A 14,485-nucleotide genomic window follows, 5' to 3' on the forward strand; every position below is an offset into this window, starting at 1 on the left:
TCAATCAGCTAGCTAATACTGAATGTCTAAGATGTACTTGGCATCCTTTCTACTTCGTTTAAAATATCAGCTCTACCCAAATTCATTTTGAACACAAGCTTCCAGGCACAGACTTCTTGCATAAAACGAGATGTCCTTCTATTTTAAGCTGTTCTGTTGGAGGGGTTGCAGGCGGGGTGGGGGGAAGGCAGCAGAGGGAGAAAATACCCTTTTTGCCTTAGGAAAAGAACCTTATCCCTCAAGGGATGCTTAAGATGCACTGACTCATTTGTGACAAAGAAATGTTTGTAACATGCATTATTTATTACCCTCTGTGTGCTTCTGGTACAAGGCATCACCACAAGGCAGCATGAAGTAATGGCTAAAGAGCTGGACTCAAACCCAAGGAGGCTGAGGTCCTTCTCCCCTCCTCTATGTGCACTGGCTGTATGACCCTGGAGAAGACACAGCCCCTCTGTACTTGACTCAATTCTCTAAGACTGTAAGTTTCAGAGGATGTGCCGACCTGCATAGATAGAGGGACTTCCTCACCTGGGAGTTCCCTATACCAGTGAAAGGGTTAGTCCAGTGTCCTGTCCATACATGTCCTTATGTAATGCAGTTGCCGTTTTCTGTATTGATAAAATGGGAAGCAAGGCATAAGGAAAATAGTATTTATTCAAAATCAGTTGATGTGGTAAGGCTTCACACCGTATTCTCACTTCTCTGACACTGGCTACTTCCTGACAAGCATTTATTTAATGTTTACTCTGAGTCAGGCACTGTGCTGAGTGCTGGGAGTACTGAAAGAAGCAAAAAACAAAGACAGATCCTGCCCTCAAGCAGCTTACATTCTATTTAAGGGAGACAACACATAAAAGGACATGAAATGAAATGGGGTAGTGGGGTGGGGCAGAGCACACATACAGAAGCTTAGCGGTAAAGTCCAGAGAGTCAGAGGCCAGATAGAGAGGGGAGTGAAGGATGGCTGGCCTCAGGCCTTCAAAATAAGGGTCCTGGGAGAAACTCACCAGTGGAATAAGGGGATTACAGGGGGAGAAGGATCTTCCAGGATGTGAAGTCACCTAAGGCAGGGTGAGGGTCCAGGAGAACAGTGAAGGATGACTGACCTGACCCTTTCCTCAGAATGGGCCAACCCTTCCTTTCATTTCTGATGGTACCTAAACAAAGCCTCTGCAGTACGTAGCTCACAGCATAACCTTGAAGCAGAGTGGATGGAGAAGGAAAAAGGGAATTCAAATTTCTGCTTAGAATGATCACTAAGGCCCTCCTCCTAACTCAAAATTATATGAACCAATTATTTAAAGTTTTGTTGAAAATCTCTTAAAGATGGGAGTTCACTTTCCTGCCCTGGTCAGCGTAGGACAACAAATGCTAATTAAGTCTCTCGTTGTTGATGAAGCATCTTGCAATCTGCTATAATTCAGCCCATCTGTATGAGCATGAATGAACAAAGCCTAGAGAACATGCTACACAGTGATAAATAACATTTCGTCATTTGCTTGTGGACATTCATTTTCTCATAGAGAGGGGCATTTCTCCCACTGGCACATATGGAAACTCTCCCAGCCCCTTTTATACTGAATCATGCTATGTCCCAGAGCCTTTCTAGAAGATGGACCCTAGCAATGTGCTATGTCTCTTGGCATTTTGTCAGTACCAGTTCAGCAATCAAGCTGTGGGTCTATCTGCATCCCTCCTTCTTGCTACATTAATAGCCCAGCTCCTCTCCTGTCCATATGTTTCTTCGATCCATCCATCAATAAGAATTTATTAAATGTGAAGTCCTCATCACCTCCTGCCTGGACTATTGCAGTAGCTGCTGATGGGTCTACCTGCCTCCCATCCATCATTCAATCAACTGCTAAAGTGATTTTCCTAAAGTATGGTTCTAACCATGACACTCTCCTACTCAAAAAACTCTGATGACTCCCTATTGCCTCTAGGAACAAATACAAAGTGTTCTGTAAGACTTCCAGGGCCTCCATAATCTGACTTCCTCCTACCTTTTCAGTCTTCTTACACCTTACTTTCCAAGATAGGCTCTTCAATCCAGTGAAACTGGCCTCCTTCCTGTTCCAAGACTCTTGACTCCTGGCATTATCTCTGTCTGCCCCCCATGCCTGGAATGCTCCCCTTCCCTTCTCTAACTACCGACTTCCTGGCTTCTTTTAAGGCCCAAGTATAAGAAGCCTTCCCCAACCCCTTTTATATCCAGTGACTGCCTTCTGTCAATTACTTCCTATTTTTCCTGTATATAGCATGTTTGTACATATCCATTTCTTGGTTCCCCCATTGGATTGCAAGTTCCTTGAGGGCAGGGGTTGCCTTTTGCCTCTTCAGCACTTGTGTATGTATGCCTGGCACATGTTGTTCAGTCTCACCTGACTCTTCATGACCCCATGGACAATCAAGGGATTCATCTTCCAATGTCATAGCTTTTAGCATTTTAGTACTTTCCATTGTGACCTGTCCATCTTGGGTAACTCCGGACAGCATAGCTTGTGATTTCATTTCATTGATCTACACAAGCTACCATGCCACAACAAGGCAGTGATTTGGCGCACGGTAGACACTTAATAAATGTTATTGGTTGGTTGATAGGGACACAAACAAAAACAAAGCCGTGTCTGCCCTCAAGGAACTTGCATTCTATTAGAGAAAACATATACAGATATCATTGATGCTGTCCGGTAGTTTTTCAGTCACATCCAGTTCTTTGTTGGACCCCATTGGGAGTTTTCTTTGCAGAGATACTGGAGTGGTTTACCATTTCCTTCTCCACCTCATTTTACAGATGAGGAAACTGAGGCAAACAGGGTTAAGTGACTTGCCCAGATTCACACAGCTACTATCTGAAGCCAGGTTTGAACTCAGAAAGATAAGGAGTATAGATATTAATATACACAATAAAAAGATCATATACCTTATACCAATTCTTGTGCTAGGTTATTTTAAAAATGATGGAGCCTACTGAAAATACTAGTAATAGGAGATACATGAATGTATTTTAGCTGTGCTATGGATAGCCACACCTAGAACCAGAGGTAGGGCCTCAGCCTCCAGAGTGTGAATTCTTTCAATATCCTACACTGATTTATGCAAGGGTGGGGAACCTGCAGCCTGGAGGCCACGTGGGACCTTCTAGGTCCTTGGGGGAGGTCCTTTGACTGAGTCCAAGTTTTATAGAACAAATCCTATTATTAAGGGGATTTGTTCTGTGAAGTTTGGATTCAGTCAAAGGGCTGCACAAGTAGCCTCAAGGCCACAGATTCCCCACCCATAGTAGCCTATTATTTATAGCTTAGTTTAAAACATCATTTATAACATGACTTAATGGGGAAGAGTGTTCTGAGTGGCAAGTAATAGACATAAAATGATTTAGGGAGGGGGTAGGTATAAACTCCCTGTAAGTCAGACACTATTTCAAAAAAAGCTTCTATACACTTTTTTTTTGTTTGGCCTCTGGAGGTAGGAAGGCAGAGGAATTGGGGTTAAGTGACTTGCCCAAGGTCACACAGCTAGTAAATGTTAAGTGTCTGAGGTTAAATCTGAACTGGGATCCTCCTGACTCCAGGGCCGGTGCTCTATTCACTGCACCACCTAGCTACCCCTCTACACACTTCCTTGCTAGAATCTGCCCCTAAATAGATCATTCTCTCTATATTTTCCTCTCCTGCTCTCTGGGCTTTCAGGGAGATCTTAGGTTCAGTTTTTCTTCACTTATGATGCAGGTCTTCCCCAGCATTTTGGAGATATGCAGAGACTTTTCTCTGTACACAAATGGGGCAAATACAGAATTTGGGCATGCAGAGTTCTCATTCTCTCAGTTCTCAGCTTCTCTATACCATAGGATATCCACCAGAAACAGCAGGAAAAACTCTGAACCGGGGATCAGTGAACCTGAGTTCTGGTCCTAGGGCAGTCACCAAGGGCCTGTTTGGATTTAGGCAACTCACTTAACCTTTTGGGTTTTTTCCCCCTTATCTAAGGAAATTTATTAAGCACCTGCTGTCAAGCACTGATCTAATTGCTGTAGTGTATTAGAAGGAACACGATTCAAGTCAGAAAACCCAAGTCTCCCATTACTACCCCTGAGACCTTGGCCCAGTGGCTCCACTGTTTCCTCCTATCTTTGATGCCTGTGTAACTCCTGTTTCCTCCTCTATTAAAATGAGAGGGTTGGTTTCAATGTCCTCCAAGACCCTTCCAGGGATCTCTGATCCTATGATCCAGGATCTCTGATCCTATGATCCAGGATCTATGACCCTATGAACTTTTTATTCAATTAAAAATGTCTGTTATGCTAATTAGGGGACATGAGGTCAGAAATCAGAAGACTTGTATTCACACCCTAGCTTTAGTGTGTAAGTAAGGAAGTTTGTCTTTCCCCGATCTAATCACAGATATATCTAATCACACAAATAAAGAGAGGATAAGCTATCTGTCAACTTGTGGCTACACCAAGGGATCCATTTACCAGGTGTAAACGAGGCTCTTGAGTGAATGACAAGCCACCTCCTGTGACCTTGAAAAGTTGGTTCTTTAAGAAAAGGAGAGGGTCTCAAAAAGGAGGCCTGTTTTTGCTAAGACCTTAAATGACACATGGAGCAGGAAAAGGGGAGACTGTGAAAAGTCACATGGAGCTGGGAAGGAAGTGGGCCAACGAACAAGCACCACAAAGAAAGAAGCCAAGACTGTGGGAGGCAGGCTGCTGGGCCAGAAACCATGGCGCTGAAACTAGCCCCCCGCCCAGTTACACACTTCACGGGAGTCCCTTTGTATCTTCTTTCTTTCCTTGGGCTCTCTCAAGAAAGTATGAAGCTTTTCCTTTTGAGCACAGGGAAGTCTTTGCTTTAAATATTTATTTTGTCTTTATAAACAGTGTTCAAGCCAGGGTCTTTGTTAGTTGGATATTACTTATTTCAAATGTAGAGGCAATTAATTGGAAACATCCCCAGAGGTGAAAGAGAGACAGACCTAACATTGAGGTGTTTTGCCAAGGTTGTGTCTCAGACTGGGGACTTGGAACCACAAAAGCTAGAGAGAATTTCAGATTTTGCGATACAATCTCCCAGAGCAGAGGAGAAGTGTTTACACTGGAAACCCACCCAGGTGACTAGTCAATAGTGGAGTGAAGGGCACCCATAGGAGTTGTTGAGAAGCTCTAATCGCCACCACCTCTCCACCCTTGCTACATTTATTGAGAGAGGAAATACCTCATTTACCTGCTGGTGAGGTAGTATGTCATAGAAAGTAAAAAAAGTGCTAGACTTGACAGTCAAGAAGACCTGGGTTCAAATTCCTCCATAGACATTTACTGAGTCCCAATAACCATGGGCAAGTTATACCAACCAGAGTTTCAGTTTCCTCATTTGTAAAATGAGGATAAAACAGCATCCATCTCCAGGATTCTCATGAGGATCAAATGAAAGATTATACACAAAGCTTTTGCATACCTTAAAGTAACATAAATGTCACCTCCTATTACTTCCATCACCTTAGGTAAGTCATCAAACCCTCATTCATTTTTCAAAAAGTGAGGAGCCTCGATTTCCTCCTTTGTAAAATGGTGAGAATGCCGCTTGTACCACTGACCTCATGATGTCCTGCTGAATCCACCAGGATAATGTATACTAGGACGCTTGTGTTACTATAAAATTCTTAAATGTGTGCTACAACTTATTCAAAAGAAGGGCTCCTAGACTCCCAGCTACAAATGGGTTGTTTAAAATAGGGGAGACAAAAATGTAAGTTACTGGAGGTAATACACGTAATTTGAAGGTGCCTCCAAATGAAGCTTTCTCCCTTATGCCCTGATGTGGTAATGGCCCTGGAGAAGAAGCAGTATCCCCTTCTACTCTGGTTTTAGAGAAAATATGGGTGTTGTGGGGGCTGCTGGTTTTCTCTTCAGTTGTTTCTTTGCAAAGGGAGCAATTTCCTCCTTACATGTCAATTTGAGGCACAATGTGTGGCTGGATTAAGAGGCAAGACATCTTGTTTCAAATCCAATCCCTGCCACTTAGTGGTCCTGTGACCTTGGGCAAGCCCCCTTAATCTCTGTGGGTCTCAGTTTCCTCATCTGTCAAATAAGGAGGCTGGATTAAATGACATCTGGGCTCCATTCCAACTGTATGTCTTTGATGTCATAATTTTCACTTGTACTGTTTCCCAGCCAGTCTACCAGAACCCTTCCAGTGCATTAAAAAGAAACTCTTAGCTCATTTCCTTTTGCCTGCTATTGACTAGAAGAAAGGTGGAGTAAAGAGGATGGGAGATGCTCTGTTGGAGCATCCCTGATGGGCAGTTGATGATTCAGTGTGTTAGCCTAGGAGGATAGAACTAAGAATAAAGAAATTGCTCCAAAGTGCATTCCAAAACCTACGTAAGTCCTCTCATTACTCAGCTTCCCTTTATGGACTTAACATTGCCCTTCAACACTTCTTGGGTAGTTTGGCAATATGATACCCAGGAATCAGGTGTTTCAGTGAAATTATCACTAAATTTGCCAGGGACGCAAAATTAAGGGTAATAGCTAACATTGGATAGCAGTCGGGATCCAAAAAGATCTTTTTGTTTGTTTTTTATTTTTGCTTTTTGGAGGGGGAAAGGCAGGGCATTGGGGTTAAATGACTTGCCCAAGGTCACATGGCTAGTCAGTGTTAAGTGTCTGAGGCCGGATTTGAACTCAGGTCCTCCTGACTCTAGGGCCAGTGTTCTATTCACCTAGCCACCCCAGATCCAAAAAGATCTTGACAGGCTAGAAAACTAATCAGAATTTAATAAGATGAAATATAATAGAGTCCATGCAATCAACTTTGTAAGCATAAAAAGTGGGAAACACGACTCAACAGCAGTTCATATGGAATGAACTCAGAGTTTTAGTTGACTTCAAGCTCAATACTATCCAACGGTGTTATGGAAGCCAAAAGTTAATGCAACCTTGGGCTCCATTGAGAGGTATAGTGTCCAGGACTAAGGAGATGACACTTCTGGTGAATCACTTGGAGATTTGTGTTCAATTCTTGGTACCATATTTTAGAAAGTATTTTAATAAGCTGGAGGGTGTTCTAAGAAGGACAGCCAATATGGTGGGAGGCTTTGAGTCTATGCTATATGAGGATCAACTGAAGGAAGTAGGAATGCTTCTCCTGAAGAAAAGAAGACTGGGTGGGTGGGGGGGGGGTAGGGGGGCGGGGCAGGAGAGGAAGAGGTGAAGGCAAGGGATAGAATTCCTGTGTTGAGTATTTGAAGGGCTATCATAGAAGAAGGATTAGATGACTGGTATTGGGCCCCATAAAGCAGAACTAACATTAAAGAAGCATATTTAGGTGCTGTGTCAACACAAGAAGTGGAATGGGTTGCTTTATAAGCTAGTGGGTCAGTCATTCCCACCTCTGTTGGATGATCTCTGGCAGAAGCCAGATGGTCAATTACTAAGTACATTAAAGACGGGGATTTTTTCAGGTGTCAGTTGAACTAGAAGGGCACTAAGATCCCTTCCAATTCTGAAGTTCTAGGTGATTCTTTGTGTGGGAACACAGCAAGTTCATTGTCTAGATGGATGCTTTAAGTCAAAGGGAGAGAACATGGGGCATGGAGATGACCCTGAGCCTCATCATACCCTCATGCAACTATGGATCCAGTGGTCAGGGGTATCTCAGCCATGTGTGGGAAAGGGAAGTTGATGGAAGAGTTTTGAACCTATTTTTTACTTCTTTCTGCTCTCTCCACAGCTAACAAAACTATTTAAAAAGTGTGCTTCCAGCCCAACTTCCATCCTCCAATCCAAGCCTAGGGCATCCCTCTCCTCCCCTCTTCCTCATCTCCTATCACTCAGGTACCTCCTTCCCCTCTCCCCTTTTTCATCCCTTTCTTGCATGATGAAGTGGTCTCCATCCTTACCAAGGCTAATCCTTCTTCTTGTTCAAACAATCCCATTCTATCCCATTCCCCCTCTGTCATCCCCATTCTAACGCTTATTTTCCATTTCTTGTTGTTGGCTCACTCCTTCACTACTTCCCATAAATATACACATCTCTCCACCATCTTCAGAAAACCTTTACTTTGTCTTTTCATTCCCCAAACTATCAGCCTGTATCTCTTCTGCCCTTTGTAGCTTATCTCCTCAAATGGGCCATTTACAATAGGTCTCTCCTCTCTCTCTTCCTAATGCCTAACAATCTGGCTTCTGACCTTATCATTCCACTAAAACCGCTCTCTCCAAGGTTACTATTGATTTCACCTTTGCAACATCTCTTACACCTTTTCTCCTCTAACACTGCCCCCACCCTGGTACAGGCCCCCATCACCTCACACATGGACTATTGCATTAGCCTCTGAGGAGCCCTCCTGACTCAAGGCTCTCCAAACTCCAATCCATCCTGCATTCAGCCATCAAAGTGATATTCCTGAAGTGAAGGTCTTGTCACCTACTACTCAGTAAAGTCTAGTGGCTCCCTATTGCCTCTAGTATCAAATGAAAAATCCTCCAGCATTCAAAGTATTTCCTCTTCCAAGAACAAGATATCCATCTCTCAGCTCAGGGCATTTTGTCTGGCTGCCCCCCATGCCTGAAATTCTCTCCCTCCTCATCTCTGTCTATTGGCTTTCTTTAAGTCCTAACTAAAATCCCACCTTCTGTAGGAAGTATTTCCCACCCCTTCCTAACACTGGTGCCTTCTCTCAGAATTATTTCCTATTTATCACATATACATATGTATATGTTTATATGTACATATACATACAAATATAGGGATATCATATATGTTCCATGTAAATATGTGTGTATGTATACACACATGTATATGTGTATGTATACACACATGTATGTGCGTTTGTTTGATGTTTCCTCCATTAGATTGTGCGAAGGGACTTTCTTTTGTTTCTTTTTCTACCCCGGTACTTAACACAGTGCCTGGCCCAGAGTAGGCATTTCATAAATGTTTATTGATTGATTAACTCATGTACTGCAGACCTTGCTGTTCCTTCTACAACTGTGAGTTAAGACTTTATGGAATTATGGAATGTTAGAGCTGGAAAAGATGTCTAGTCTAACCTCCTTATTTTACAGAGAAAGAAACAGAGGCCCAGAGATTCTAAGAGATTTGCCCAAAGTTACTTGGACACTACACCATTATGTCTCCTAGAGTATTGTAGGAAATAGGAGACCTGAATCACATAGTAAGTAAAATCCAATGTAGTTTAATTTAAAAATCAGCCAGTGGCTTGACGGTTTTGTCATAACTTCTTTCTCCAAGCATTTTTCCTTTCCTGTGACCTCCCTTATGTCTTAGGTATGGTCTGAGATCCTCAGGGACCCAGGTCCACAGCATTTTCTCGTTAGCTCCTTTTTTCACCACAGTCCCTTTCAGGTTACCTTTAAAGATGACTTTGAAATACTTAGAAATGATAATGTACTTGTGCCATCTTCTGGATTTCTGCATGAGTAAACACCTTTATCTCAAAAAAGAAAGGTTAGCCAAGCTCTGCCCAGCTAATTCACACCCACCCCCATCCTAGCCCACAAATTAATAGCTCTTGTAAGCTAAAGAGGTCAGACTCTTCACTCAGCATCTGAGTCACAGTGTCCTGTGGCTTTAAATAAGCTTGATTTTTCCTGTCGAAGGCAAGAAGTTTCATTGTCAGCCTCCCGCCAAGCAGGAGTCCATTTAGCAAAGGAAGTGTTAAAAAGCAATCGAAGGAGCAGTTAGGCCTGACCCAGGGGTTGGCAAATCCATCCTTATTGCACAATTGACAAAATATTTTCTTTGTAACCATCCTCAAAAACTAATGACTTTAACTACTAGCCTCTGTGTTTCAAAGTGATTTCCCCATCAGGAAACCATTGTCAGATTCCCAACACACTTAATCGGTGTAGGATGGGAGTAATATGGAAACAGTGAATTACAATGGCCATCCCCGCAGATGGCCTGGGTAGGACATGGTTTTCAACAACAATGTCTTTTCCTAACTCAGTGGGTGTACAGAATTATTTACAGTGACATTTTCTATGGTGTAAAAGGTTTCCTAGGTAATGAAAAATATTTATAATGGTTCTTGGCATTGAAGAAATAGTTTTTCTCTTTGTGGCTACAGAGACTCAAGTGTAATGTGGCATAAAATGGCCAGGGGAACTATACCACATAAGTATTAACAATAGTTTATAACTGAGGGGCCATTACAGGAACCTGGACACTAGGAACACAGCTACTGCCTACTTCAGAAAGCCTTCGTGAAATCACAGAAACTTTGAATGGGAAGACAATGCCAAGGCCATGTGATCCAACCTGTACCTAATTAGATGTCTTCATGCAAAAGCCAGACGACCACTTGCTGAATATGCTATACAGGTGATTCTTGTGCAGGTTCAGATAGGACTAGAGGACCCCTGATGCAATCCTAGGATCTTCAGAATCCCTCCTACAACAAACCCGAAAGGTTGCTTATGTAACTACCACTTAAAGACCGAGTGATGGGCAGCTCTTTTCATTTGGGGATAGTTTTAATTGGCGGGAAGTTTTTCATTATGAAAGAGAGTACCTTTCCAGCACACTCTAGACATGGATAGTTTTGTTAAATAAAGGGACAGAAACAAGGAAGGATGGAAAAAGTAGTCTCACATAGAAAATGCATTTAGGATAAGAGTCCAGCTTCCCAGCATCTTATTTGCATATGATTAGCATGAGAACTTTGAAGTATAATTCTTTGATTCCTAAACCTGTTTAGTAATGATGAGGAAAATGCATGTGGTATACATGGTACATCGGCTGACAGAAATAAAGGTTTTGGTTTATCGCCACGAGATGGAGGTAAGTCATTTCACTGAAGAGATCTTGTTTTTGACCAGTAAGGTTGTTGAACTTGGCATCATCAGACTTCAGGGCATCATCTAATCTCAAATTCTTAGGATAGTGCCTTCTCCCACAAGTTGGGTCTGGGAATAGACCTCAAGGTTTACATAGACATCTGTTGCTGAAAGAACTGGCTGAAGGAAGAAAACTTTTCTGCCTTTGCTGCTTAGAAGAACTGATCAGAACAGGGAGGGGGTCAGTAAACTAGAGGCCATGGACCCTGTGTGTGCCTTAATTGGGGAATGTGTCCCAGACTTACAAGCAGAATGTTGTGTTATTGCAGAAGCAGGCCCGGAAGGCAGCAGCAGCGCAGAGGCAGGCCGGGAGGAGGCCTGATCAACTCAGGGGGCAAGTCGTCCTACCAACCACAACGGCCACTACCAGGCCTATCACTGAAGGGCTGGGACTGGAAAGAGCAAGGTAAGAACCAAATGCAGGGCCCCTGTCTGGGACAGCAAATACTCCTGGGACTACCACTCCATAGCCCAGAAATTTAAAAATAAAAAAAGCCCTTATCAGGACCTCCAAGGACCAGGATGGCAGACCCCGCCTGCTCCAACCTCCCCATTCTGACCCTGAAAATGTAGTAACTATTGCCCCAAGGCAAAACCCTCAACAGTAAAGGCTTGGGAACCCTAGAGGAAGGGCGTGACTAGGGCCCTGCCTCAAAATGGGTAGAAAGCAGACTACAAAGACTCTGAAGTCCTACTATCCTCAGAGGGAGGAACCAAACTCAGAGGGAGACAATGTGGACTCCACACCCACAGCTGAAACATCAACAGGGAAAGGCTGTTTCCCAAGCACAAAAAGCTCTCCTAGAAGAGCTCAAAAGGAATTTTGAAAACCAAATAAGAGAGATAGAAGACAAAATGAACAATTCTTTTAAAATCAAAATTGCAGAATTAGAAAAACATTATAATGAAGAAAACAGCTCCTTAAAAAGAAAAGTGTGTAGGGGCAGCCAGGTGGCTCAGTGAGTAAGAGCACTGGCTCCAGAGTTGGGATGACCTGGGCTCTAATACTTAGCACCACACCCAGAAATAACTGGCCATATAACCTTGAGCAAGTTACTTAACCCCAATTGCTTTAAAAAAAAAAAAAGAAAGAAAGAAAAGTGTATGATGTGGAAAAGGAGCTCCAAAAACTAACCAAAGAAAATGATTTGCTAAAAACTAGAATCAACCAAATTGAAACAAATAACTCTATGATGAACCAAGAATTAGTCAAACAAAACAACAAGAATGAAAAATTAGAAAAAGAGGTAAAATATCTCAATGTAAAAATAACTGACCTGGAAAACAGATCCAGAAGAGATAATCTGAGAATCATAGGCCTACCAGAAAATCATGATGAAAAAATGAACCTGGACAACATTCTCCAAGAGCTCATTAAGGAAAATTTCCCTGAGATACTAGAACCTGAGGGTAAAATAGAAATCAAGAGAATCCACCGGACACCTCCTGAAAGAGATCCCAAACTGAAAAGTCCTCGAAATATTGTGGCCAAACTCAAAAACTACCAGGTAGTTGAAGAGAAAATACTTCAAGTGGCCAGAAAGAAACAATTCAAATATTGAGGAACCACAGTGAGGATCGCACAGGATTTGGCAGCCTCTACACTGAAAGATTGGAGGCAGTGGAATACAATTTTCTGGAAGACAAAAGAGCGTGGGTTACAACCAAGGATCACCTACCCAGCAATACTGAGCATATTCTTCCGGGCAAAGAGATGGTCATTCAATGATATAACAGATTTCGAGACCTTCCTGATGAAAAAGCCAGAGCTCAATGGAAAATTCAACCTCTAATTATGAGATGCAAGAGTGAGATAGAAAGGTAAACAAGGAAAATGCACACACACACACACCCTATTATTTAATAAGAGCAAACTGTTTATAGACAAGTAGAGGGTATGAGTATAAAATACACAAAATGACGATTAAAAAAAATCTTATTAAGGGCTACAAAGAGACTGCAATGGAAGAAGAGGAATGAATGAAGTGGAAAAGGGTAAATTATGCCACACAAAGAGACATAAAAATGATATAGCAGAGGAAAAGAAGGGAGGGAGATGAGTATTATATGAACTTTTCCCTCATTGGTTCTGGTGCAAGGAGGGAATAACAACCAGTTAAGCATAGGACTCTATGTAGAAGAGATGCAAAACATATCATATTAGAGGAAAAGAGGAGCTTCGCATGAGATTTGTTCCTGTCACTCTTGGTGCAAAGAAGAAATAACATACTTCATTAAGTATAAAAATATCCTACAGGCAATAGGAGGGGGAAAGGGCTACAAAAGGGAGGGAAGAAGTAAGGGGTAAGGGGAAGAAAAGGGAGGGGGTCTTTTAAGGGAATACTGAGGGAGGTGGTGGTCAAAAGGAAAACTATTAAGGAGGGGAAGGGAGAAGGGGAGAAAAAATATAAGCATTAACAGGGGAGGGAATAGGATGGAGGAAAAGAAACAGATAATAATCATAACTGTAAATATGAATAGAATGAACTCTCCCATAAAACGGAGGCAGATAGCAAAATGGATTAAAAATCATAATCCTACAATATTCTGTTTACAAGAAACACATCTGAAACAGAGGGATACACACAGGGTAAAGGTAAAAGGCTGGAGTAAAATATATCATGCCTCAGCTAAAGTAAAAAAAGCAGGGGTAGCAATCCTTATCTCAGATAAAGCAAAAGCAAAAATTGATCTAATTAAAGGAGATAAGGAAGGAAACTATAGCCTGCTAAAAGGCACCATCGAGAATGAAGCAATATCATTACTTAGCATATGTGTATCAAGTGGTATAGCATCCAAATTCCTAGAGGAGAAGGTAAAGGAATTAGAGGAAGAAATAGATAGCAAAACTATACTAGCAGGAGATCTTAATCTCCCCCTCTCTGAACTTGATAAATCCAACCTCAAAATAAACAAGAAAGAAGTTAAGGAGGTGAACAGAATTTTAGAGTGGGTAGGTATGATAGATCTCTGGAGAAAATTGAATGGGGATAAAAAGAAATATACTTTCTTCTTAGTGGTTCATGGCACATACTCAAAAATCGACTATGTTCTAGCACATAAAAACCTCACAATTCTGTGCAGCAAGGCAGAAATATTAAATGCTTCCTTCTCAGATCATGATGCAATAAAAATTATATGCAATGAAGGGCCATGGAAAGACAGACTAAAAACTAATTGGAAATTAAACAATTTAATCCTAAAGAATGAGTGGGTCAAACAAGAAATTATAGAAACAATTAGTAATTTCATTCAAGAGAATGATAATAATGAGACAACATACCATAATTTGGGATGCATTAAAGGCAGTTCTTAGGGGAAGTTTTATATCCCTGAGTGTATACACGATTAAATTAGAGAAAAGGGAGGTCAATGAATTGGGCATGGAATTGAAAAACCTATAAAAAGAACAAATTCAAAATCCCCAATTAAATACTAAATTAGAAATATTGAAAACCAAAGGAGAGATTAATAAAATTGAAATTAAGAAAACTATTGAATTAATAAATAAAACTAAGAGCTGGTTTTATGAAAAAAGCAATAAAATTGATAGACCCTTAGTCAATATGATAAAAAAAAAAAGAAAGAAGAAAACCAAATTATGAGTATCAAAAATGA

This window comes from Petaurus breviceps, unplaced genomic scaffold (genome assembly GCF_028583685.1).
Source record: "Petaurus breviceps papuanus isolate PSGF00001 unplaced genomic scaffold, PetGlider_PUasm1.0 174, whole genome shotgun sequence".
Taxonomy (NCBI): Eukaryota; Metazoa; Chordata; class Mammalia; order Diprotodontia; family Petauridae; genus Petaurus; species Petaurus breviceps.